The sequence below is a fragment of the Ascidiella aspersa genome, chromosome 4, assembly GCF_963924565.1.
Source record: "Ascidiella aspersa chromosome 4, kaAscAspe10.2, whole genome shotgun sequence".
In the NCBI taxonomy this organism is placed as follows: domain Eukaryota; kingdom Metazoa; phylum Chordata; class Ascidiacea; order Phlebobranchia; family Ascidiidae; genus Ascidiella; species Ascidiella aspersa.
This window is the reverse complement of record NC_139450.1, coordinates 23,549,683-23,566,210: the sequence shown is the minus strand read 5'-3', so window position 1 is coordinate 23,566,210 and position 16,528 is coordinate 23,549,683. Positions and strand designations below refer to the sequence as shown.

At 39.1% G+C, this 16,528-nt stretch overlaps 42 non-coding genes and 40 pseudogenes across 42 annotated transcripts; all 82 read left to right on the top strand.

The window, feature by feature from the left end:
* Positions 1-9: 9 nt before the first annotated feature.
* Positions 10-128, top strand: LOC146149618 (5S ribosomal RNA). The gene has a single exon (XR_014497132.1). It is a non-coding gene; the product is annotated as a 5S ribosomal RNA (ribosomal RNA).
* Positions 129-193: 65 nt separating this feature from the next.
* On the top strand, positions 194-312 carry LOC146149617 (5S ribosomal RNA; annotated as a pseudogene).
* Positions 313-377: 65 nt separating this feature from the next.
* LOC146149616 (5S ribosomal RNA) lies at positions 378-496 on the top strand. The gene has a single exon (XR_014497436.1). It is a non-coding gene; the product is annotated as a 5S ribosomal RNA (ribosomal RNA).
* A 64-nt stretch (positions 497-560) lies between these two features.
* Positions 561-679, top strand: LOC146149615 (5S ribosomal RNA). Its single transcript, XR_014495617.1, has one exon. It is a non-coding gene; the product is annotated as a 5S ribosomal RNA (ribosomal RNA).
* A 64-nt stretch (positions 680-743) lies between these two features.
* LOC146149614 (5S ribosomal RNA) lies at positions 744-862 on the top strand (annotated as a pseudogene).
* A 74-nt stretch (positions 863-936) lies between these two features.
* LOC146149613 (5S ribosomal RNA) lies at positions 937-1,055 on the top strand. Its single transcript, XR_014497122.1, has one exon. It is a non-coding gene; the product is annotated as a 5S ribosomal RNA (ribosomal RNA).
* A 65-nt stretch (positions 1,056-1,120) lies between these two features.
* LOC146149612 (5S ribosomal RNA) lies at positions 1,121-1,239 on the top strand. Its single transcript, XR_014496183.1, has one exon. It is a non-coding gene; the product is annotated as a 5S ribosomal RNA (ribosomal RNA).
* A 64-nt stretch (positions 1,240-1,303) lies between these two features.
* On the top strand, positions 1,304-1,422 carry LOC146149611 (5S ribosomal RNA). The gene has a single exon (XR_014496666.1). It is a non-coding gene; the product is annotated as a 5S ribosomal RNA (ribosomal RNA).
* Positions 1,423-1,486: 64 nt separating this feature from the next.
* On the top strand, positions 1,487-1,604 carry LOC146149610 (5S ribosomal RNA; annotated as a pseudogene).
* A 74-nt stretch (positions 1,605-1,678) lies between these two features.
* Positions 1,679-1,797, top strand: LOC146149609 (5S ribosomal RNA; annotated as a pseudogene).
* Positions 1,798-1,871: 74 nt separating this feature from the next.
* LOC146149608 (5S ribosomal RNA) lies at positions 1,872-1,990 on the top strand. The gene has a single exon (XR_014496159.1). It is a non-coding gene; the product is annotated as a 5S ribosomal RNA (ribosomal RNA).
* Positions 1,991-2,054: 64 nt separating this feature from the next.
* Positions 2,055-2,173, top strand: LOC146149607 (5S ribosomal RNA). Its single transcript, XR_014496148.1, has one exon. It is a non-coding gene; the product is annotated as a 5S ribosomal RNA (ribosomal RNA).
* Positions 2,174-2,238: 65 nt separating this feature from the next.
* LOC146149606 (5S ribosomal RNA) lies at positions 2,239-2,357 on the top strand (annotated as a pseudogene).
* Positions 2,358-2,421: 64 nt separating this feature from the next.
* Positions 2,422-2,540, top strand: LOC146149605 (5S ribosomal RNA). Its single transcript, XR_014496136.1, has one exon. It is a non-coding gene; the product is annotated as a 5S ribosomal RNA (ribosomal RNA).
* Positions 2,541-2,605: 65 nt separating this feature from the next.
* Positions 2,606-2,724, top strand: LOC146149604 (5S ribosomal RNA). The gene has a single exon (XR_014498219.1). It is a non-coding gene; the product is annotated as a 5S ribosomal RNA (ribosomal RNA).
* A 65-nt stretch (positions 2,725-2,789) lies between these two features.
* On the top strand, positions 2,790-2,908 carry LOC146149603 (5S ribosomal RNA). Its single transcript, XR_014497395.1, has one exon. It is a non-coding gene; the product is annotated as a 5S ribosomal RNA (ribosomal RNA).
* Positions 2,909-2,972: 64 nt separating this feature from the next.
* On the top strand, positions 2,973-3,091 carry LOC146149602 (5S ribosomal RNA). The gene has a single exon (XR_014494983.1). It is a non-coding gene; the product is annotated as a 5S ribosomal RNA (ribosomal RNA).
* Positions 3,092-3,155: 64 nt separating this feature from the next.
* Positions 3,156-3,274, top strand: LOC146149601 (5S ribosomal RNA; annotated as a pseudogene).
* Positions 3,275-3,338: 64 nt separating this feature from the next.
* Positions 3,339-3,457, top strand: LOC146149600 (5S ribosomal RNA; annotated as a pseudogene).
* A 74-nt stretch (positions 3,458-3,531) lies between these two features.
* Positions 3,532-3,650, top strand: LOC146149599 (5S ribosomal RNA). The gene has a single exon (XR_014496125.1). It is a non-coding gene; the product is annotated as a 5S ribosomal RNA (ribosomal RNA).
* Positions 3,651-3,714: 64 nt separating this feature from the next.
* LOC146149598 (5S ribosomal RNA) lies at positions 3,715-3,833 on the top strand. The gene has a single exon (XR_014496114.1). It is a non-coding gene; the product is annotated as a 5S ribosomal RNA (ribosomal RNA).
* Positions 3,834-3,898: 65 nt separating this feature from the next.
* On the top strand, positions 3,899-4,017 carry LOC146149597 (5S ribosomal RNA; annotated as a pseudogene).
* A 65-nt stretch (positions 4,018-4,082) lies between these two features.
* Positions 4,083-4,201, top strand: LOC146149596 (5S ribosomal RNA; annotated as a pseudogene).
* Positions 4,202-4,266: 65 nt separating this feature from the next.
* Positions 4,267-4,385, top strand: LOC146149595 (5S ribosomal RNA). The gene has a single exon (XR_014497393.1). It is a non-coding gene; the product is annotated as a 5S ribosomal RNA (ribosomal RNA).
* A 64-nt stretch (positions 4,386-4,449) lies between these two features.
* Positions 4,450-4,568, top strand: LOC146149594 (5S ribosomal RNA). Its single transcript, XR_014496363.1, has one exon. It is a non-coding gene; the product is annotated as a 5S ribosomal RNA (ribosomal RNA).
* A 64-nt stretch (positions 4,569-4,632) lies between these two features.
* LOC146149593 (5S ribosomal RNA) lies at positions 4,633-4,751 on the top strand. The gene has a single exon (XR_014496103.1). It is a non-coding gene; the product is annotated as a 5S ribosomal RNA (ribosomal RNA).
* Positions 4,752-4,815: 64 nt separating this feature from the next.
* LOC146149592 (5S ribosomal RNA) lies at positions 4,816-4,934 on the top strand (annotated as a pseudogene).
* A 74-nt stretch (positions 4,935-5,008) lies between these two features.
* On the top strand, positions 5,009-5,127 carry LOC146149591 (5S ribosomal RNA). Its single transcript, XR_014498511.1, has one exon. It is a non-coding gene; the product is annotated as a 5S ribosomal RNA (ribosomal RNA).
* Positions 5,128-5,189: 62 nt separating this feature from the next.
* Positions 5,190-5,308, top strand: LOC146149590 (5S ribosomal RNA; annotated as a pseudogene).
* Positions 5,309-5,372: 64 nt separating this feature from the next.
* Positions 5,373-5,491, top strand: LOC146149589 (5S ribosomal RNA). The gene has a single exon (XR_014496092.1). It is a non-coding gene; the product is annotated as a 5S ribosomal RNA (ribosomal RNA).
* Positions 5,492-5,660: 169 nt separating this feature from the next.
* Positions 5,661-5,778, top strand: LOC146149588 (5S ribosomal RNA; annotated as a pseudogene).
* Positions 5,779-5,841: 63 nt separating this feature from the next.
* Positions 5,842-5,960, top strand: LOC146149587 (5S ribosomal RNA). Its single transcript, XR_014496517.1, has one exon. It is a non-coding gene; the product is annotated as a 5S ribosomal RNA (ribosomal RNA).
* A 63-nt stretch (positions 5,961-6,023) lies between these two features.
* LOC146149586 (5S ribosomal RNA) lies at positions 6,024-6,142 on the top strand. Its single transcript, XR_014496609.1, has one exon. It is a non-coding gene; the product is annotated as a 5S ribosomal RNA (ribosomal RNA).
* A 65-nt stretch (positions 6,143-6,207) lies between these two features.
* LOC146149585 (5S ribosomal RNA) lies at positions 6,208-6,326 on the top strand (annotated as a pseudogene).
* A 74-nt stretch (positions 6,327-6,400) lies between these two features.
* Positions 6,401-6,519, top strand: LOC146149584 (5S ribosomal RNA). The gene has a single exon (XR_014496081.1). It is a non-coding gene; the product is annotated as a 5S ribosomal RNA (ribosomal RNA).
* Positions 6,520-6,584: 65 nt separating this feature from the next.
* LOC146149583 (5S ribosomal RNA) lies at positions 6,585-6,703 on the top strand. The gene has a single exon (XR_014496182.1). It is a non-coding gene; the product is annotated as a 5S ribosomal RNA (ribosomal RNA).
* Positions 6,704-6,768: 65 nt separating this feature from the next.
* Positions 6,769-6,887, top strand: LOC146149582 (5S ribosomal RNA). Its single transcript, XR_014498217.1, has one exon. It is a non-coding gene; the product is annotated as a 5S ribosomal RNA (ribosomal RNA).
* Positions 6,888-6,952: 65 nt separating this feature from the next.
* LOC146149581 (5S ribosomal RNA) lies at positions 6,953-7,071 on the top strand (annotated as a pseudogene).
* A 65-nt stretch (positions 7,072-7,136) lies between these two features.
* Positions 7,137-7,255, top strand: LOC146149580 (5S ribosomal RNA; annotated as a pseudogene).
* Positions 7,256-7,319: 64 nt separating this feature from the next.
* Positions 7,320-7,438, top strand: LOC146149579 (5S ribosomal RNA). The gene has a single exon (XR_014496480.1). It is a non-coding gene; the product is annotated as a 5S ribosomal RNA (ribosomal RNA).
* Positions 7,439-7,503: 65 nt separating this feature from the next.
* On the top strand, positions 7,504-7,622 carry LOC146149578 (5S ribosomal RNA; annotated as a pseudogene).
* A 393-nt stretch (positions 7,623-8,015) lies between these two features.
* LOC146149577 (5S ribosomal RNA) lies at positions 8,016-8,134 on the top strand (annotated as a pseudogene).
* Positions 8,135-8,199: 65 nt separating this feature from the next.
* On the top strand, positions 8,200-8,318 carry LOC146149576 (5S ribosomal RNA; annotated as a pseudogene).
* A 65-nt stretch (positions 8,319-8,383) lies between these two features.
* LOC146149575 (5S ribosomal RNA) lies at positions 8,384-8,502 on the top strand (annotated as a pseudogene).
* A 63-nt stretch (positions 8,503-8,565) lies between these two features.
* LOC146149574 (5S ribosomal RNA) lies at positions 8,566-8,684 on the top strand. The gene has a single exon (XR_014496516.1). It is a non-coding gene; the product is annotated as a 5S ribosomal RNA (ribosomal RNA).
* Positions 8,685-8,747: 63 nt separating this feature from the next.
* LOC146149573 (5S ribosomal RNA) lies at positions 8,748-8,866 on the top strand. Its single transcript, XR_014496608.1, has one exon. It is a non-coding gene; the product is annotated as a 5S ribosomal RNA (ribosomal RNA).
* A 65-nt stretch (positions 8,867-8,931) lies between these two features.
* Positions 8,932-9,050, top strand: LOC146149572 (5S ribosomal RNA; annotated as a pseudogene).
* Positions 9,051-9,124: 74 nt separating this feature from the next.
* On the top strand, positions 9,125-9,243 carry LOC146149571 (5S ribosomal RNA). Its single transcript, XR_014496070.1, has one exon. It is a non-coding gene; the product is annotated as a 5S ribosomal RNA (ribosomal RNA).
* A 65-nt stretch (positions 9,244-9,308) lies between these two features.
* LOC146149570 (5S ribosomal RNA) lies at positions 9,309-9,427 on the top strand. Its single transcript, XR_014496180.1, has one exon. It is a non-coding gene; the product is annotated as a 5S ribosomal RNA (ribosomal RNA).
* A 65-nt stretch (positions 9,428-9,492) lies between these two features.
* Positions 9,493-9,611, top strand: LOC146149569 (5S ribosomal RNA). The gene has a single exon (XR_014498216.1). It is a non-coding gene; the product is annotated as a 5S ribosomal RNA (ribosomal RNA).
* A 65-nt stretch (positions 9,612-9,676) lies between these two features.
* LOC146149568 (5S ribosomal RNA) lies at positions 9,677-9,795 on the top strand (annotated as a pseudogene).
* A 65-nt stretch (positions 9,796-9,860) lies between these two features.
* Positions 9,861-9,979, top strand: LOC146149567 (5S ribosomal RNA; annotated as a pseudogene).
* A 64-nt stretch (positions 9,980-10,043) lies between these two features.
* On the top strand, positions 10,044-10,162 carry LOC146149566 (5S ribosomal RNA). Its single transcript, XR_014496059.1, has one exon. It is a non-coding gene; the product is annotated as a 5S ribosomal RNA (ribosomal RNA).
* A 168-nt stretch (positions 10,163-10,330) lies between these two features.
* Positions 10,331-10,448, top strand: LOC146149565 (5S ribosomal RNA; annotated as a pseudogene).
* Positions 10,449-10,511: 63 nt separating this feature from the next.
* Positions 10,512-10,630, top strand: LOC146149564 (5S ribosomal RNA). The gene has a single exon (XR_014496514.1). It is a non-coding gene; the product is annotated as a 5S ribosomal RNA (ribosomal RNA).
* A 63-nt stretch (positions 10,631-10,693) lies between these two features.
* LOC146149563 (5S ribosomal RNA) lies at positions 10,694-10,812 on the top strand. The gene has a single exon (XR_014496607.1). It is a non-coding gene; the product is annotated as a 5S ribosomal RNA (ribosomal RNA).
* A 65-nt stretch (positions 10,813-10,877) lies between these two features.
* Positions 10,878-10,996, top strand: LOC146149562 (5S ribosomal RNA; annotated as a pseudogene).
* Positions 10,997-11,070: 74 nt separating this feature from the next.
* Positions 11,071-11,189, top strand: LOC146149561 (5S ribosomal RNA). The gene has a single exon (XR_014496048.1). It is a non-coding gene; the product is annotated as a 5S ribosomal RNA (ribosomal RNA).
* A 65-nt stretch (positions 11,190-11,254) lies between these two features.
* LOC146149560 (5S ribosomal RNA) lies at positions 11,255-11,373 on the top strand. Its single transcript, XR_014496179.1, has one exon. It is a non-coding gene; the product is annotated as a 5S ribosomal RNA (ribosomal RNA).
* A 65-nt stretch (positions 11,374-11,438) lies between these two features.
* LOC146149559 (5S ribosomal RNA) lies at positions 11,439-11,557 on the top strand. Its single transcript, XR_014498215.1, has one exon. It is a non-coding gene; the product is annotated as a 5S ribosomal RNA (ribosomal RNA).
* Positions 11,558-11,622: 65 nt separating this feature from the next.
* On the top strand, positions 11,623-11,741 carry LOC146149558 (5S ribosomal RNA; annotated as a pseudogene).
* Positions 11,742-11,806: 65 nt separating this feature from the next.
* Positions 11,807-11,925, top strand: LOC146149557 (5S ribosomal RNA; annotated as a pseudogene).
* A 64-nt stretch (positions 11,926-11,989) lies between these two features.
* Positions 11,990-12,108, top strand: LOC146149556 (5S ribosomal RNA; annotated as a pseudogene).
* Positions 12,109-12,501: 393 nt separating this feature from the next.
* LOC146149555 (5S ribosomal RNA) lies at positions 12,502-12,620 on the top strand (annotated as a pseudogene).
* Positions 12,621-12,685: 65 nt separating this feature from the next.
* LOC146149554 (5S ribosomal RNA) lies at positions 12,686-12,804 on the top strand (annotated as a pseudogene).
* A 65-nt stretch (positions 12,805-12,869) lies between these two features.
* On the top strand, positions 12,870-12,988 carry LOC146149553 (5S ribosomal RNA; annotated as a pseudogene).
* A 63-nt stretch (positions 12,989-13,051) lies between these two features.
* On the top strand, positions 13,052-13,170 carry LOC146149552 (5S ribosomal RNA). Its single transcript, XR_014496513.1, has one exon. It is a non-coding gene; the product is annotated as a 5S ribosomal RNA (ribosomal RNA).
* A 63-nt stretch (positions 13,171-13,233) lies between these two features.
* LOC146149551 (5S ribosomal RNA) lies at positions 13,234-13,352 on the top strand. Its single transcript, XR_014496606.1, has one exon. It is a non-coding gene; the product is annotated as a 5S ribosomal RNA (ribosomal RNA).
* A 65-nt stretch (positions 13,353-13,417) lies between these two features.
* On the top strand, positions 13,418-13,536 carry LOC146149550 (5S ribosomal RNA; annotated as a pseudogene).
* A 74-nt stretch (positions 13,537-13,610) lies between these two features.
* LOC146149549 (5S ribosomal RNA) lies at positions 13,611-13,729 on the top strand. The gene has a single exon (XR_014496037.1). It is a non-coding gene; the product is annotated as a 5S ribosomal RNA (ribosomal RNA).
* Positions 13,730-13,794: 65 nt separating this feature from the next.
* LOC146149548 (5S ribosomal RNA) lies at positions 13,795-13,913 on the top strand. The gene has a single exon (XR_014496178.1). It is a non-coding gene; the product is annotated as a 5S ribosomal RNA (ribosomal RNA).
* A 65-nt stretch (positions 13,914-13,978) lies between these two features.
* On the top strand, positions 13,979-14,097 carry LOC146149547 (5S ribosomal RNA). Its single transcript, XR_014498214.1, has one exon. It is a non-coding gene; the product is annotated as a 5S ribosomal RNA (ribosomal RNA).
* Positions 14,098-14,162: 65 nt separating this feature from the next.
* Positions 14,163-14,281, top strand: LOC146149546 (5S ribosomal RNA; annotated as a pseudogene).
* A 65-nt stretch (positions 14,282-14,346) lies between these two features.
* On the top strand, positions 14,347-14,465 carry LOC146149545 (5S ribosomal RNA; annotated as a pseudogene).
* Positions 14,466-14,529: 64 nt separating this feature from the next.
* On the top strand, positions 14,530-14,648 carry LOC146149544 (5S ribosomal RNA). The gene has a single exon (XR_014496479.1). It is a non-coding gene; the product is annotated as a 5S ribosomal RNA (ribosomal RNA).
* Positions 14,649-14,713: 65 nt separating this feature from the next.
* LOC146149543 (5S ribosomal RNA) lies at positions 14,714-14,832 on the top strand (annotated as a pseudogene).
* A 393-nt stretch (positions 14,833-15,225) lies between these two features.
* LOC146149542 (5S ribosomal RNA) lies at positions 15,226-15,344 on the top strand (annotated as a pseudogene).
* Positions 15,345-15,409: 65 nt separating this feature from the next.
* LOC146149541 (5S ribosomal RNA) lies at positions 15,410-15,528 on the top strand (annotated as a pseudogene).
* Positions 15,529-15,593: 65 nt separating this feature from the next.
* On the top strand, positions 15,594-15,712 carry LOC146149540 (5S ribosomal RNA; annotated as a pseudogene).
* Positions 15,713-15,786: 74 nt separating this feature from the next.
* Positions 15,787-15,905, top strand: LOC146149539 (5S ribosomal RNA; annotated as a pseudogene).
* A 65-nt stretch (positions 15,906-15,970) lies between these two features.
* On the top strand, positions 15,971-16,088 carry LOC146149538 (5S ribosomal RNA; annotated as a pseudogene).
* Positions 16,089-16,153: 65 nt separating this feature from the next.
* On the top strand, positions 16,154-16,272 carry LOC146149537 (5S ribosomal RNA; annotated as a pseudogene).
* The last annotated feature ends 256 nt before the right edge of the window (positions 16,273-16,528 follow it).

The window sequence follows — 16,528 nt, the reverse complement described above, 5'->3', positions numbered from 1 at the left end:
ACGAATACTGTCTACGACCATACCAGGTTGAATGCACCCGATCTCGTCCGATCTCGGAAGTTAAGCAACGTCGGGATTGGTTAGTACTTGGATGGGTGACCGCCTAGGGATACCAATTGTCGTAGGCAAAATATGATTTATTTAAGTTTTTACATTTTTAAATAGATTAGACCAAAAAATGTTGACCAATACTGGCTACGAACATACCAAATTGAATGCACCCGATCTCGTCCGATCTCGGAAGTTAAGCAACGTCGGGATTGGTTAGTACTTGGATGGGTGACCGCCTAGGAATACCAATTGTCGTAGGCAAAATATGATTTATTTAAGTTTTTACATTTTTAAATAGATTAGACCAAAAAATGTTGACCACTACTGGCTACGACCATACCAGGTTGAATGCACCCGATCTCGTCCGATCTCGGAAGTTAAGCAACGTCGGGATTGGTTAGTACTTGGATGGATGACCGCCTAGGAATACCAATTGTCGTAGGCACAATATGATTTATTTAAGTTTTTACATTTTTAAATAGATTAGACCATAAATGTTGACCAATACTGTCTACGACCATACCAGGTTGAATGCACCCGATCTCGTCCGATCTCGGAAGTTAAGCAACGTCGGGATTGGTTAGTACTTGGATGGGTGACCGCCTAGGAATACCAATTGTTGTAGGCAAAATATGATTTATTTAAGTTTTTACTTTTTTAAATAGATTAGACGTAAAATGTTGAGAAATGCTGTCTTCGACCATACCAGGTTCAATGCACCCGATCTCGTCCGATCTCGGAAGTTAAGCAACGTCGGGATTGGTTAGTACTTGGATGGGTGACCGCATAGGAATTCCAATTGTCATAGGCAAAATATGATTTATAAAATATATTTAAATGTTAACATTTTTGAAGATTTTAGACCAAAAAATGTTGACCAATACTGTCTACGACCATACCAGGTTGAATGCACCCGATCTCGTCCGATCTCGGAAGTTAAGCAACGTCGGGATTGGTTAGTACTTGGATGGGTGACCGCCTAGGCATACCAATTGTCGTAGGCAAAATATGATTTATTTAAGTTTTTACATTTTTAAATAGATTAGACCAAAAAATGTTGATCAATACTGGCTACGACCATACCAGGTTGAATGCACCCGATCTCGTCCGATCTCGGAAGTTAAGCAACGTCGGGATTGGTTAGTACTTGGATGGGTGACCGCCTAGGAATACCAATTGTCGTAGGCACAATATGATTTATTTAAGTTTTTACATTTTTAAATAGATTAGACCATAAATGTTGACCAATACTGTCTACGACCATACCAGGTTGAATGCACCCGATCTCGTCCGATCTCGGAAGTTAAGCAAGGTCGGGATTGGTTAGTACTTGGATGGGTGACCGCCTAGGAATACCAATTGTCGTAGGCAAAATATGAGTTATTTAAGTTTTTACTTTTTTAAATAGATTAGACGTAAAATGTTGAGAAATACTGCTTACGACCTACCAGGTTGAATGCACCCGATCTCGTCCGATCTCGGAAGTTAAGCAACGTCGGGATTGGTTAGTACTTGTATGGGTGACCGCATAGGAATTCCAATTGTCATAGGCAAAATATGATTTTTAAAATATATTTAAATGTTAACATTTTTAAAGATTTTAGACCAAAAAAAGTTGACCAATACTGTCTACGACCATACCAGGTTGAATGCACCCGATCTCGTGCGATCTCGGAAGTTAAGCAACGTCGGGATTGGTTAGTACTTGGATGGGTGACCGCATAGGAATTCCAATTGTCATAGGCAAAATATGATTTTTAAAATATATTTAAATGTTAACATTTTTAAAGATTTTAGACCAAAAAAAGTTGACCAATACTGTCTACGACCATACCAGGTTGAATGCACCCGATCTCGTCCGATCTCGGAAGTTAAGCAACGTCGGGATTGGTTAGTACTTGGATGGGTGACCGCCTAGGAATACCAATTGTCGTAGGCATAATATCATTTATTTAAGTTTTTACATTTTTAAATAGATTAGACCATAAATGTTGACGAATACTGTCTACGACCATACCAGGTTGAATGCACCCGATCTCGTCCGATCTCGGAAGTTAAGCAACGTCGGGATTGGTTAGTACTTGGATGGGTGACCGCCTAGGAATACCAATTGTCGTAGGCAAAATATGATTTATTTAAGTTTTTACATTTTTAAATAGATTAGACCAAAAAATGTTGACCAATACTGGCTACGAACATACCAGATTGAATGCACCCGATCTCGTCCGATCTCGGAAGTTAAGCAACGTCGGGATTGGTTAGTACTTGGATGGGTGACCGCCTAGGAATACCAATTGTCGTAGGCATAATATCATTTATTTAAGTTTTTATATTTTTAAATAGATTAGACCATAAATGTTGACCAATACTGTCTACGACCATACCAGGTTGAATGCACCCGATCTCGTCCGATCTCGGAAGTTAAGCAACGTCGGGATTGGTTAGTACTTGGATGGGTGACCGCCTAGGAATACCAATTGTCGTAGGCAAAATATGATTTATTTAAGTTTTTACATTTTTAAATAGATTAGACCAAAAAATGTTGACCAATACTGGCTACGAACATACCAGGTTGAATGCACCCGATCTCGTCCGATCTCGGAAGTTAAGCAACGTCGGGATTGGTTAGTACTTGGATGGGTGACCGCCTAGGAATACCAATTGTCGTAGGCAAAATATGATTAATTTAAGTTTTTACATTTTTAAATAGATTAGACCTAAAAATGTTGACCAATACTGGCTACGACCATACCAGGTTGAATGCACCCCATCTCGTCCGATCTCGGAAGTTAAGCAACCTCGGGATTGGTTAGTACTTGGATGGGTGACCGCCTAGGAATACCAATTGTCGTAGGCACAATATGATTTGTTTAAGTTTTTACATTTTTAAATAGATTAGACCATAAATGTTGACCAATACTGTCTACGACCATACCAGGTTGAATGCACCCGATCTCGTCCGATCTCGGAAGTTAAGCAACGTCGGGATTGGTTAGTACTTGGATGGGTGACCGCCTAGGAATACCAATTGTCGTAGACAAAATATGAGTTATTTAAGTTTTTACTTTTTTAAATAGATTAGACGTAAAATGTTGAGAAATACTGCTTACGACCATACCAGGTTGAATGCACCCGATCTCGTCCGATCTCGGAATTTAAGCAACGTCGGGATTGGTTAGTACTTGTATGGGTGACCGCGTAGGAATTCCAATTGTCATAGGCAAAATATGATTTACTTAAGTTTTTACATTTTTAAATAGATTAGACCATAAATGTTGACCAATACTGTCTACGACCATACCAGGTTGAATGCACCCGATCTCGTGCGATCTCGGAAGTTAAGCAACGTCGGGATTGGTTAGTACTTGGATGGGTGACCGCATAGGAATTCCAATTGTCATAGGCAAAATATGATTTTTAAAATATATTTAAATGTTAACATTTTTAAAGATTTTAGACCAAAAAAAGTTGACCAATACTGTCTACGACCATACCAGGTTGAATGCACCCGATCTCGTCCGATCTCGGAAGTTAAGCAACGTCGGGATTGGTTAGTACTTGGATGGGTGACCGCCTAGGAATACCAATTGTCGTAGGCATAATATCATTTATTTAAGTTTTTACATTTTTAAATAGATTAGACCATAAATGTTGACGAATACTGTCTACGACCATACCAGGTTGAATGCACCCGATCTCGTCCGATCTCGGAAGTTAAGCAACGTCGGGATTGGTTAGTACTTGGATGGGTGACCGCCTAGGAATACCAATTGTCGTAGGCAAAATATGATTTATTTAAGTTTTTACATTTTTAAATAGATTAGACCAAAAAATGTTGACCAATACTGGCTACGAACATACCAGATTGAATGCACCCGATCTCGTCCGATCTCGGAAGTTAAGCAACGTCGGGATTGGTTAGTACTTGGATGGGTGACCGCCTAGGAATACCAATTGTCGTAGGCAAAATATGATTTATTTAAGTTTTTACATTTTTAAATAGATTAGACCAAAAAATGTTGACCAATACTGGCTACGAACATACCAGGTTGAATGCACCCGATCTCGTCCGATTTCGGAAGTTAAGCAACGTCGGGATTGGTTAGTACTTGGATGGGTGACCGCCTAGGAATACCAATTGTCGTAGGCAAAATATGATTTATTTAAGTTTTTACATTTTTAAATAGATTAGACCTAAAAATGTTGACCAATACTGGCTACGACCATACCAGGTTGAATGCACCCCATCTCGTCCGATCTCGGAAGTTAAGCAACCTCGGGATTGGTTAGTACTTGGATGGGTGACCGCCTAGGAATACCAATTGTCGTAGGCACAATATGATTTGTTTAAGTTTTTACATTTTTAAATAGATTAGACCATAAATGTTGACCAATACTGTCTACGACCATACCAGGTTGAATGCACCCGATCTCGTCCGATCTCGGAAGTTAAGCAACGTCGGGATTGGTTAGTACTTGGATGGATGACCGCCTAGGAATACCAATTGTCGTAGGCACAATATGATTTATTTAAGTTTTTACATTTTTAAATAGATTAGACCATAAATGTTGACCAATACTGTCTACGACCATACCAGGTTGAATGCACCCGATCTCGTCCGATCTCGGAAGTTAAGCAACGTCGGGATTGGTTAGTACTTGGATGGGTGACCGCCTAGGAATACCAATTGTCGTAGGCAAAATATGATTTATTTAAGTTTTTACTTTTTTAAATAGATTAGACGTAAAATGTTGAGAAATACTGCTTGCGACCATACCAGGTTGAATGCACCCGATCTCGTCCGATCTCGGAAGTTAAGCAACATCGGGATTGGTTGCTACTTGGATGGGTGACCGCCTAGGAATACCAATTGTCATAGGCAAAATATGATTTTTGAAATATATTTAAATGCTAACATTTTTAAAGATTTTAGACCAAAAAATGTGTACCAATACTGTCTACGACCATACCAGGTTGAATGCACCCGATCTCGTCCGATCTCGGAAGTTAAGCAACATCGGGATTGGTTGCTACTTGGATGGGTGACCGCCTAGGAATACCAATTGTCGTAGGCACAATATGATTTATTTAATTTTACATTTTTAAATAGATTAGACCATAAATGTTGACCAATACTGTCCACGACCATACCAGGTTGAATGCACACGATCTCGTCCGATCTCGGAAGTTGAGCAACGTCGGGATTGGTTAGTACTTGGATGGGTGACCGCCTAGGAATACCAATTGTCGTAGGCCCAATATGATTTATTTAAGTTTTTACATTTTCAAATAGATTAGACCATAAATGTTGACGATTAATGTCTACGACCATACCAGGTTGAATGCACCCGATCTCGTCCGATCTCGGAAGTTAAGCAACGTCGGGATTGGTTAGTACTTGGATGGGTGACCGCCTAGGAATACCAATTGTCGTAGGCAAAATAAGATTTATTTAAGTTTTTACATTTTTAAATAGATTAGACAAAAAAAATGTTGACCAATACTGGCTACGACCATACCTAGGAATACCAATTGTCGTAGGCACAATATGATTTATTTAAGTTTTTACATTTTTAAATTGATTAGACCATAAATGTTGACCAATACTGTCTACGACCATACCAGGTTGAATGCACCGATCTCCTCCGATCTCGGAAGTTAAGCAACGTCGGGATTGGTTAGCACTTGGATGGGTGACCGCCTAGGAATTCCAATTATCGTAGGCAAAATATGATTTATTTAAGTTTTTATTTTTAAAATAGAATAGACATAAAATGTTGAGAAATACTGCTTACGACCATACCAGGTTTAATGCACCCGATCTCGTCCGATCTCGGAAGTTAAGCAACGTCGGGATTGGTTAGTACTTGGATGGGTGACCGCCTAGGAATACCAATTGTCGTAGGCAAAATATGATTTATTTAAGTTTTTATTTTTAAACTAGAATAGACATAAAATGTTGAGAAATACTGCTTACGACCATACCAGGTTGAATGCACCCGATCTCGTCCGATCTCGGAAGTTAAGCAACGTCGGGATTGGTTAGTACTTGGATGGGTGACCGCCTAGGAATAACAATTGTCGTAGGCAAAATATGATTTATTTAAGTTTTTACATTTTTAAATAGATTAGACCAAAAAATGTTGACCAATACTGGCTACGACCTTACCAGGTTGAATGCACCCGATCTCGTCCGATCTCGGAAGTTAAGCAACGTCGGGATTAGTTAGTACTTGGATGGGTGACCGCCTAGCAATACCAATTGTCATAGGCAAAATATGATTTTTAAAATATATTTAAATGTTAACATTTTTAAAGATTTTAGACCAAAAAATGTTGACCAATACTGTCTACGACCATACCAGGTTGAATGCACCCGATCTCGTCCGATCTCGGAAGTTAAGCAACGTCGGGATTGGTTAGTACTTGGATGGGTGACCGCCTAGGAATACCAATTGTCGTAGGCATAATATCATTTATTTAAGTTTTTACATTTTTAAATAGATTAGACCAAAAAATGTTGATCAATACTGGCTACGACCATACCAGGTTGAATGCACCCGATCTCGTCCGATCTCGGAAGTTAAGCAACGTCGGGATTGGTTAGTACTTGGATGGGTGACCGCCTAGGAATACCAATTGTCGTAGGCAAAATATGATTTATTTAAGTTTTTACATGTTTAAATAGATTAGACCAAAAAATGTTGACCAATACTGGCTACGAACATACCAGGTTGAATGCACCCGATCTCGTCCGATCTCGGAAGTTAAGCAACGTCGGGATTGGTTAGTACTTGGATGGGTGACCGCCTAGGAATACCAATTGTCGTAGGCAAAATATAATTTATTTAAGTTTTTACATTTTTAAATAGATTAGACCAAAAAATGTTGACCAATACTGGCTACGAACATACCAGGTTGAATGCACCCGATCTCGTCCGATCTCGGAAGTTAAGCAAAGTCGGGATTGGTTAGTACTTGGATGGGTGACCGCCTAGGAATACCAATTGTCGTAGGCAAAATATGATTTATTTAAGTTTTTACATTTTTAAATAGATTAGACCTAAAAATGTTGACCAATACTGGCTACGACCATACCAGGTTGAATGCACCCCATCTCATGCGATCTCGGAAGTTAAGCAACGTCGGGATTGGTTAGTACTTGGATGGGTGACCGCCTAGGAATACCAATTGTCGTAGGCACAATATGATTTGTTTAAGTTTTTACATTTTTAAATAGATTAGACCATAAATGTTGACCAATACTGTCTACGACCATACCAGGTTGAATGCACCCGATCTCGTCCGATCTCGGAAGTTAAGCAACGTCGGGATTGGTTAGTACTTGGATGGGTGACCGCCTAGGAATAACAATTGTCGTAGGCAAAATATGATTTATTTAAGTTTTTACATTTTTAAATAGATTAGACCAAAAAATGTTGACCAATACTGGCTACGACCATACCAGGTTGAATGCACCCGATCTCGTCCGATCTCGGAAGTTAAGCAACGTCGGGATTAGTTAGTACTTGGATGGGTGACCGCCTAGCAATACCAATTGTCATAGGCAAAATATGATTTTTAAAATATATTTAAATGTTAACATTTTTAATCATTTTTTCATTTTTCGATCTCGTCCGATCTCGGAAGTTAACAACGTCGGGATTGGTTAGTACTTGGATGGGTGACCGCCTAGGAATACCAATTGTCGTGTCAAAATATGATTTATTTAAGTTTCTACATTTTTAAATAGATTAGACCAAAAAATGTTGACCAATACTGCGTACGACCATACCAGGTTAATGTACCCAATCTCGTCCGATCTCGTAAGTTAAGCAACGTCGGGATTGGTCAGTACTTGGATGGGTGACCGCCTAGGAATACCAATTGTCGTGTCAAAATATGATTTATTTAAGTTTCTACATTTTTAAATAGATTAGACCAAAAAATGTTGACCAATACTGCGTACGACCATAACAGGTTGAATGCACCCGATCTCGTCCGGGCTCGTAAGTTAAGCAACGTCGGGATTGGTCAGTACTTGGATTGGTGACCGCCTAGGAATACAAATTGTCGTAGGCAACAAATGATTTATTTAAGTTTCTAGATTTTAAAATAGATTAGACCAAAAAATGTTGAGCAATACTGCCTACGACCCTACCAGGTTGAATGCACCCGATCTCGTCCGATCTCGTAAGTTAAGCAACGTCAGGATTGGTTAGTACTTGGATGGGAGACCGCCTAGTAATACCAATTGTCGTAGGCAAAATATGATTTATTCCAGTTTTTACATTTATAAATAGATAAGACCAAAAAATGTTGACCAATGATGCCTACGACCATAACAGGTTGAATGCACCCGATCTCGTCCGGGCTCGTAAGTTAAGCAACGTCGGGATTGGTTAGCACTTGGATGGGTGACCGCCTAGGAATTCCAATTATCGTAGGCAAAATATGATTTATTTAAGTTTTTATTTTTAAAATAGAATAGACATAAAATGTTGAGAAATACTGCTTACGACCATACCAGGTTTAATGCACCCGATCTCGTCCGATCTCGGAAGTTAAGCAACGTCGGGATTGGTTAGTACTTGGATGGGTGACCGCCTAGGAATACCAATTGTCGTAGGCAAAATATGATTTATTTAAGTTTTTATTTTTAAACTAGAATAGACATAAAATGTTGAGAAATACTGCTTACGACCATACCAGGTTGAATGCACCCGATCTCGTCCGATCTCGGAAGTTAAGCAACGTCGGGATTGGTTAGTACTTGGATGGGTGACCGCCTAGGAATAACAATTGTCGTAGGCAAAATATGATTTATTTAAGTTTTTACATTTTTAAATAGATTAGACCAAAAAATGTTGACCAATACTGGCTACGACCATACCAGGTTGAATGCACCCGATCTCGTCCGATCTCGGAAGTTAAGCAACGTCGGGATTAGTTAGTACTTGGATGGGTGACCGCCTAGCAATACCAATTGTCATAGGCAAAATATGATTTTTAAAATATATTTAAATGTTAACATTTTTAAAGATTTTAGACCAAAAAATGTTGACCAATACTGTCTACGACCATACCAGGTTGAATGCACCCGATCTCGTCCGATCTCGGAAGTTAAGCAACGTCGGGATTGGTTAGTACTTGGATGGGTGACCGCCTAGGAATACCAATTGTCGTAGGCATAATATCATTTATTTAAGTTTTTACATTTTTAAATAGATTAGACCAAAAAATGTTGTTCAATACTGGCTACGACCATACCAGGTTGAATGCACCCGATCTCGTCCGATCTCGGAAGTTAAGCAACGTCGGGATTGGTTAGTACTTGGATGGGTGACCGCCTAGGAATACCAATTGTCGTAGGCAAAATATGATTTATTTAAGTTTTTACATGTTTAAATAGATTAGACCAAAAAATGTTGACCAATACTGGCTACGAACATACCAGGTTGAATGCACCCGATCTCGTCCGATCTCGGAAGTTAAGCAACGTCGGGATTGGTTAGTACTTGGATGGGTGACCGCCTAGGAATACCAATTGTCGTAGGCAAAATATAATTTATTTAAGTTTTTACATTTTTAAATAGATTAGACCAAAAAATGTTGACCAATACTGGCTACGAACATACCAGGTTGAATGCACCCGATCTCGTCCGATCTCGGAAGTTAAGCAAAGTCGGGATTGGTTAGTACTTGGATGGGTGACCGCCTAGGAATACCAATTGTCGTAGGCAAAATATGATTTATTTAAGTTTTTACATTTTTAAATAGATTAGACCTAAAAATGTTGACCAATACTGGCTACGACCATACCAGGTTGAATGCACCCCATCTCATGCGATCTCGGAAGTTAAGCAACGTCGGGATTGGTTAGTACTTGGATGGGTGACCGCCTAGGAATACCAATTGTCGTAGGCACAATATGATTTGTTTAAGTTTTTACATTTTTAAATAGATTAGACCATAAATGTTGACCAATACTGTCTACGACCATACCAGGTTGAATGCACCCGATCTCGTCCGATCTCGGAAGTTAAGCAACGTCGGGATTGGTTAGTACTTGGATGGGTGACCGCCTAGGAATACCAATTGTCGTAGGCAAAATAAGATTTATTTAAGTTTTTACATTTTTAAATAGATTAGACCAAAAAATGTTGACCAATACTGGCTACGACCATACCTAGGAATACCAATTGTCGTAGGCACAATATGATTTATTTAAGTTTTTACATTTTTAAATTGATTAGACCATAAATGTTGACCAATACTGTCTACGACCATACCAGGTTGAATGCACCGATCTCCTCCGATCTCGGAAGTTAAGCAACGTCGGGATTGGTTAGCACTTGGATGGGTGACCGCCTAGGAATTCCAATTATCGTAGGCAAAATATGATTTATTTAAGTTTTTATTTTTAAAATAGAATAGACATAAAATGTTGAGAAATACTGCTTACGACCATACCAGGTTTAATGCACCCGATCTCGTCCGATCTCGGAAGTTAAGCAACGTCGGGATTGGTTAGTACTTGGATGGGTGACCGCCTAGGAATACCAATTGTCGTAGGCAAAATATGATTTATTTAAGTTTTTATTTTTAAACTAGAATAGACATAAAATGTTGAGAAATACTGCTTACGACCATACCAGGTTGAATGCACCCGATCTCGTCCGATCTCGGAAGTTAAGCAACGTCGGGATTGGTTAGTACTTGGATGGGTGACCGCCTAGGAATAACAATTGTCGTAGGCAAAATATGATTTATTTAAGTTTTTACATTTTTAAATAGATTAGACCAACAAATGTTGACCAAAACTGGCTACGACCATACCAGGTTGAATGCACCCGATCTCGTCCGATCTCGGAAGTTAAGCAACGTCGGGATTAGTTAGTACTTGGATGGGTGACCGCCTAGCAATACCAATTGTCATAGGCAAAATATGTTTTTTAAAATATATTTAAATGTTAACATTTTTAAAGATTTTAGACCAAAAAATGTTGACCAATACTGTCTACGACCATACCAGGTTGAATGCACCCGATCTCGTCCGATCTCGGAAGTTAAGCAACGTCGGGATTGGTTAGTACTTGGATGGGTGACCGCCTAGGAATACCAATTGTCGTAGGCATAATATCATTTATTTAAGTTTTTACATTTTTAAATAGATTAGACCAAAAAATGTTGATCAATACTGGCTACGACCATACCAGGTTGAATGCACCCGATCTCGTCCGATCTCGGAAGTTAAGCAACGTCGGGATTGGTTAGTACTTGGATGGGTGACCGCCTAGGAATACCAATTGTCGTAGGCAAAATATGATTTATTTAAGTTTTTACATGTTTAAATAGATTAGACCAAAAAATGTTGACCAATACTGGCTACGAACATACCAGGTTGAATGCACCCGATCTCGTCCGATCTCGGAAGTTAAGCAACGTCGGGATTGGTTAGTACTTGGATGGGTGACCGCCTAGGAATACCAATTGTCGTAGGCAAAATATAATTTATTTAAGTTTTTACATTTTTAAATAGATTAGACCAAAAAATGTTGACCAATACTGGCTACGAACATACCAGGTTGAATGCACCCGATCTCGTCCGATCTCGGAAGTTAAGCAAAGTCGGGATTGGTTAGTACTTGGATGGGTGACCGCCTAGGAATACCAATTGTCGTAGGCAAAATATGATTTATTTAAGTTTTTACATTTTTAAATAGATTAGACCTAAAAATGTTGACCAATACTGGCTACGACCATACCAGGTTGAATGCACCCCATCTCATGCGATTTCGGAAGTTAAGCAACGTCGGGATTGGTTAGTACTTGGATGGGTGACCGCCTAGGAATACCAATTGTCGTAGGCACAATATGATTTGTTTAAGTTTTTACATTTTTAAATAGATTAGACCATAAATGTTGACCAATACTGTCTACGACCATACCAGGTTGAATGCACCCGATCTCGTCCGATCTCGGAAGTTAAGCAACGTCGGGATTAGTTAGTACTTGGATGGGTGACCGCCTAGCAATACCAATTGTCATAGGCAAAATATGATTTTTAAAATATATTTAAATGTTAACATTTTTAATCATTTTTTCATTTTTCGATCTCGTCCGATCTCGGAAGTTAACAACGTCGGGATTGGTTAGTACTTGGATGGGTGACCGCCTAGGAATACCAATTGTCGTGTCAAAATATGATTTATTTAAGTTTCTACATTTTTAAATAGATTACACCAAAAAATGTTGACCAATACTGCGTACGACCATACCAGGTTAATGTACCCAATCTCGTCCGATCTCGTAAGTTAAGCAACGTCGGGATTGGTCAGTACTTGGATGGGTGACCGCCTAGGAATACCAATTGTCGTGTCAAAATATGATTTATTTAAGTTTCTACATTTTTAAATAGATTAGACCAAAAAATGTTGACCAATACTGCGTACGACCATAACAGGTTGAATGCACCCGATCTCGTCCGGGCTCGTAAGTTAAGCAACGTCGGGATTGGTCAGTACTTGGATTGGTGACCGCCTAGGAATACAAATTGTCGTAGGCAACATATGATTTATTTAAGTTTCTAGATTTTAAAATAGATTAGACCAAAAAATGTTGAGCAATACTGCCTACGACCCTACCAGGTTGAATGCACCCGATCTCGTCCGATCTCGTAAGTTAAGCAACGTCAGGATTGGTTAGTACTTGGATGGGAGACCGCCTAGTAATACCAATTGTCGTAGGCAAAATATGATTTATTCCAGTTTTTACATTTATAAATAGATAAGACCAAAAAATGTTGACCAATGATGCCTACGACCATAACAGGTTGAATGCACCCGATCTCGTCCGGGCTCGTAAGTTAAGCAACGTCGGGATTGGTTAGCACTTGGATGGGTGACCGCCTAGGAATTCCAATTATCGTAGGCAAAATATGATTTATTTAAGTTTTTATTTTTAAAATAGAATAGACATAAAATGTTGAGAAATACTGCTTACGACCATACCAGGTTTAATGCACCCGATCTCGTCCGATCTCGGAAGTTAAGCAACGTCGGGATTGGTTAGTACTTGGATGGGTGACCGCCTAGGAATACCAATTGTCGTAGGCAAAATATGATTTATTTAAGTTTTTATTTTTAAACTAGAATAGACATAAAATGTTGAGAAATACTGCTTACGACCATACCAGGTTGAATGCACCCGATCTCGTCCGATCTCGGAAGTTAAGCAACGTCGGGATTGGTTAGTACTTGGATGGGTGACCGCCTAGGAATAACAATTGTCGTAGGCAAAATATGATTTATTTAAGTTTTTACATTTTTAAATAGATTAGACCAAAAAATGTTGACCAATACTGGCTACGACCATACCAGGTTGAATGCACCCGATCTCGTCCGATCTCGGAAGTTAAGCAACGTCGGGATTAGTTAGTACTTGGATGGGTGACCGCCTAGCAATACCAATTGTCATAGGCAAAATATGATTTTTAAAATATATTTAAATGTTAACATTTTTAAAGATTTTAGACCAAAAAATGTTGACCAATACTGTCTACGACCATACCAGGTTGAATGCACCCGATCTCGTCCGATCTCGGAAGTTAAGCAACGTCGGGATTGGTTAGTACTTGGATGGGTGACCGCCTAGGAATACCAATTGTCGTAGGCATAATATCATTTATTTAAGTTTTTACATTTTTAAATAGATTAGACCAAAAAATGTTGATCAATACTGGCTACGACCATACCAGGTTGAATGCACCCGATCTCGTCCGATCTCGGAAGTTAAGCAACGTCGGGATTGGTTAGTACTTGGATGGGTGACCGCCTAGGAATACCAATTGTCGTAGGCAAAATATGATTTATTTAAGTTTTTACATGTTTAAATAGATTAGACCAAAAAATGTTGACCAATACTGGCTACGAACATACCAGGTTGAATGCACCCGATCTCGTCCGATCTCGGAAGTTAAGCAACGTCGGGATTGGTTAGTACTTGGATGGGTGACCGCCTAGGAATACCAATTGTCGTAGGCAAAATATAATTTATTTAAGTTTTTACATTTTTAAATAGATTAGACCAAAAAATGTTGACCAATACTGGCTACGAACATACCAGGTTGAATGCACCCGATCTCGTCCAATCTCGGAAGTTAAGCAAAGTCGGGATTGGTTAGTACTTGGATGGGTGACCGCCTAGGAATACCAATTGTCGTAGGCAAAATATGATTTATTTAAGTTTTTACATTTTTAAATAGATTAGACCTAAAAATGTTGACCAATACTGGCTACGACCATACCAGGTTGAATGCACCCCATCTCATGCGATCTCGGAAGTTAAGCAACGTCGGGATTGGTTAGTACTTGGATGGGTGACCGCCTAGGAATACCAATTGTCGTAGGCACAATATGATTTGTTTAAGTTTTTACATTTTTAAATAGATTAGACCATAAATGTTGACCAATACTGTCTACGACCATACCAGGTTGAATGCACCCGATCTCGTCCGATCTCGGAAGTTAAGCAACGTCGGGATTGGTTAGTACTTGGATGGGTGACCGCCTAGGAATAACAATTGTCGTAGGCAAAATATGATTTATTTAAGTTTTTACATTTTTAAATAGATTAGACCAAAAAATGTTGACCAATACTGGCTACGACCATACCAGGTTGAATGCACCCGATCTCGTCCGATCTCGGAAGTTAAGCAACGTCGGGATTAGTTAGTACTTGGATGGGTGACCGCCTAGCAATACCAATTGTCATAGGCAAAATATGATTTTTAAAATATATTTAAATGTTAACATTTTTAATCATTTTTTCATTTTTCGATCTCGTCCGATCTCGGAAGTTAACAACGTCGGGATTGGTTAGTACTTGGATGGGTGACCGCCTAGGAATACCAATTGTCGTGTCAAAATATGATTTATTTAAGTTTCTACATTTTTAAATAGATTAGACCAAAAAATGTTGACCAATACTGCGTACGACCATACCAGGTTAATGTACCCAATCTCGTCCGATCTCGTAAGTTAAGCAACGTCGGGATTGGTCAGTACTTGGATGGGTGACCGCCTAGGAATACCAATTGTCGTGTCAAAATATGATTTATTTAAGTTTCTACATTTTTAAATAGATTAGACCAAAAAATGTTGACCAATACTGCGTACGACCATAACAGGTTGAATGCACCCGATCTCGTCCGGGCTCGTAAGTTAAGCAACGTCGGGATTGGTCAGTACTTGGATTGGTGACCGCCTAGGAATACAAATTGTCGTAGGCAACATATGATTTATTTAAGTTTCTAGATTTTAAAATAGATTAGACCAAAAAATGTTGAGCAATACTGCCTACGACCCTACCAGGTTGAATGCACCCGATCTCGTCCGATCTCGTAAGTTAAGCAACGTCAGGATTGGTTAGTACTTGGATGGGAGACCGCCTAGTAATACCAATTGTCGTAGGCAAAATATGATTTATTCCAGTTTTTACATTTATAAATAGATAAGACCAAAAAATGTTGACCAATGATGCCTACGACCATAACAGGTTGAATGCACCCGATCTCGTCCGGGCTCGTAAGTTAAGCAACGTCGGGATTGGTTAGTACTTGGATGGGTGACCGCCTAGGAATAGCAATTGTCGTAGGCAAAATATGATTTTTAAAATATAGACAAATGTTTACATTTTCAAAGAGTTTAGACCAAAACATGTTGACCAGTACTGCCTACGACCATACCAGGTTGAATGCTCCCGATCTCGTCCGATCTCGAAAGTTAAGCAACGTTGGGATTGGTTAGTATTTGGATGGGTGACCGCCTAGTAATAGCAATTGTCGTAGGCAACATATGATTTATTTAAGTTTTGAGATTTTCAAATAGATTAAACCAAAAAATGTTGACCAATACTGCCTACGACCATACCAAGTTAATGCTCCCGATCTCGTCCGTTCTCGGAAGTTAAGCAACGTCGGGATTGGTTAGTATTTGGATGGGTGACCGCCTAGTAATAGCAATTGTCGTAGGCAACATATGATTTATTTAAGTTTTGAGATTTTCAAATAGATTAGACCAAAAAATGTTGACCAATACTGCCTACGAACATACCATGTTTAATGCACCCCATCTCGTCCGTTCTCGGAAGTTAAGCAACGTCGGGATTGGTTAGTACTTGGATGGGTGACCGCCTAGGAATACCAATTGTCGTAGGCAAAATATGATTTATTTAAGTTTCTACATTTTTAAATAGATTAGACCAAAAAATGTTGACCAATACTGCGTACGACCATACCAGGTTAATGTACCCAATCTCGTCCGATCTTGTAAGTTAAGCAACGTCGGGATTGGTCAACACTTGGATGGGTGACCGCCTAGGAATACCAATTGTCGTGGTCAAAATATGATTTATTTAAGTTTCTACATTTTTAAATAGATTAGACCAAAAAATGTTGACCAATACTGCGTACGA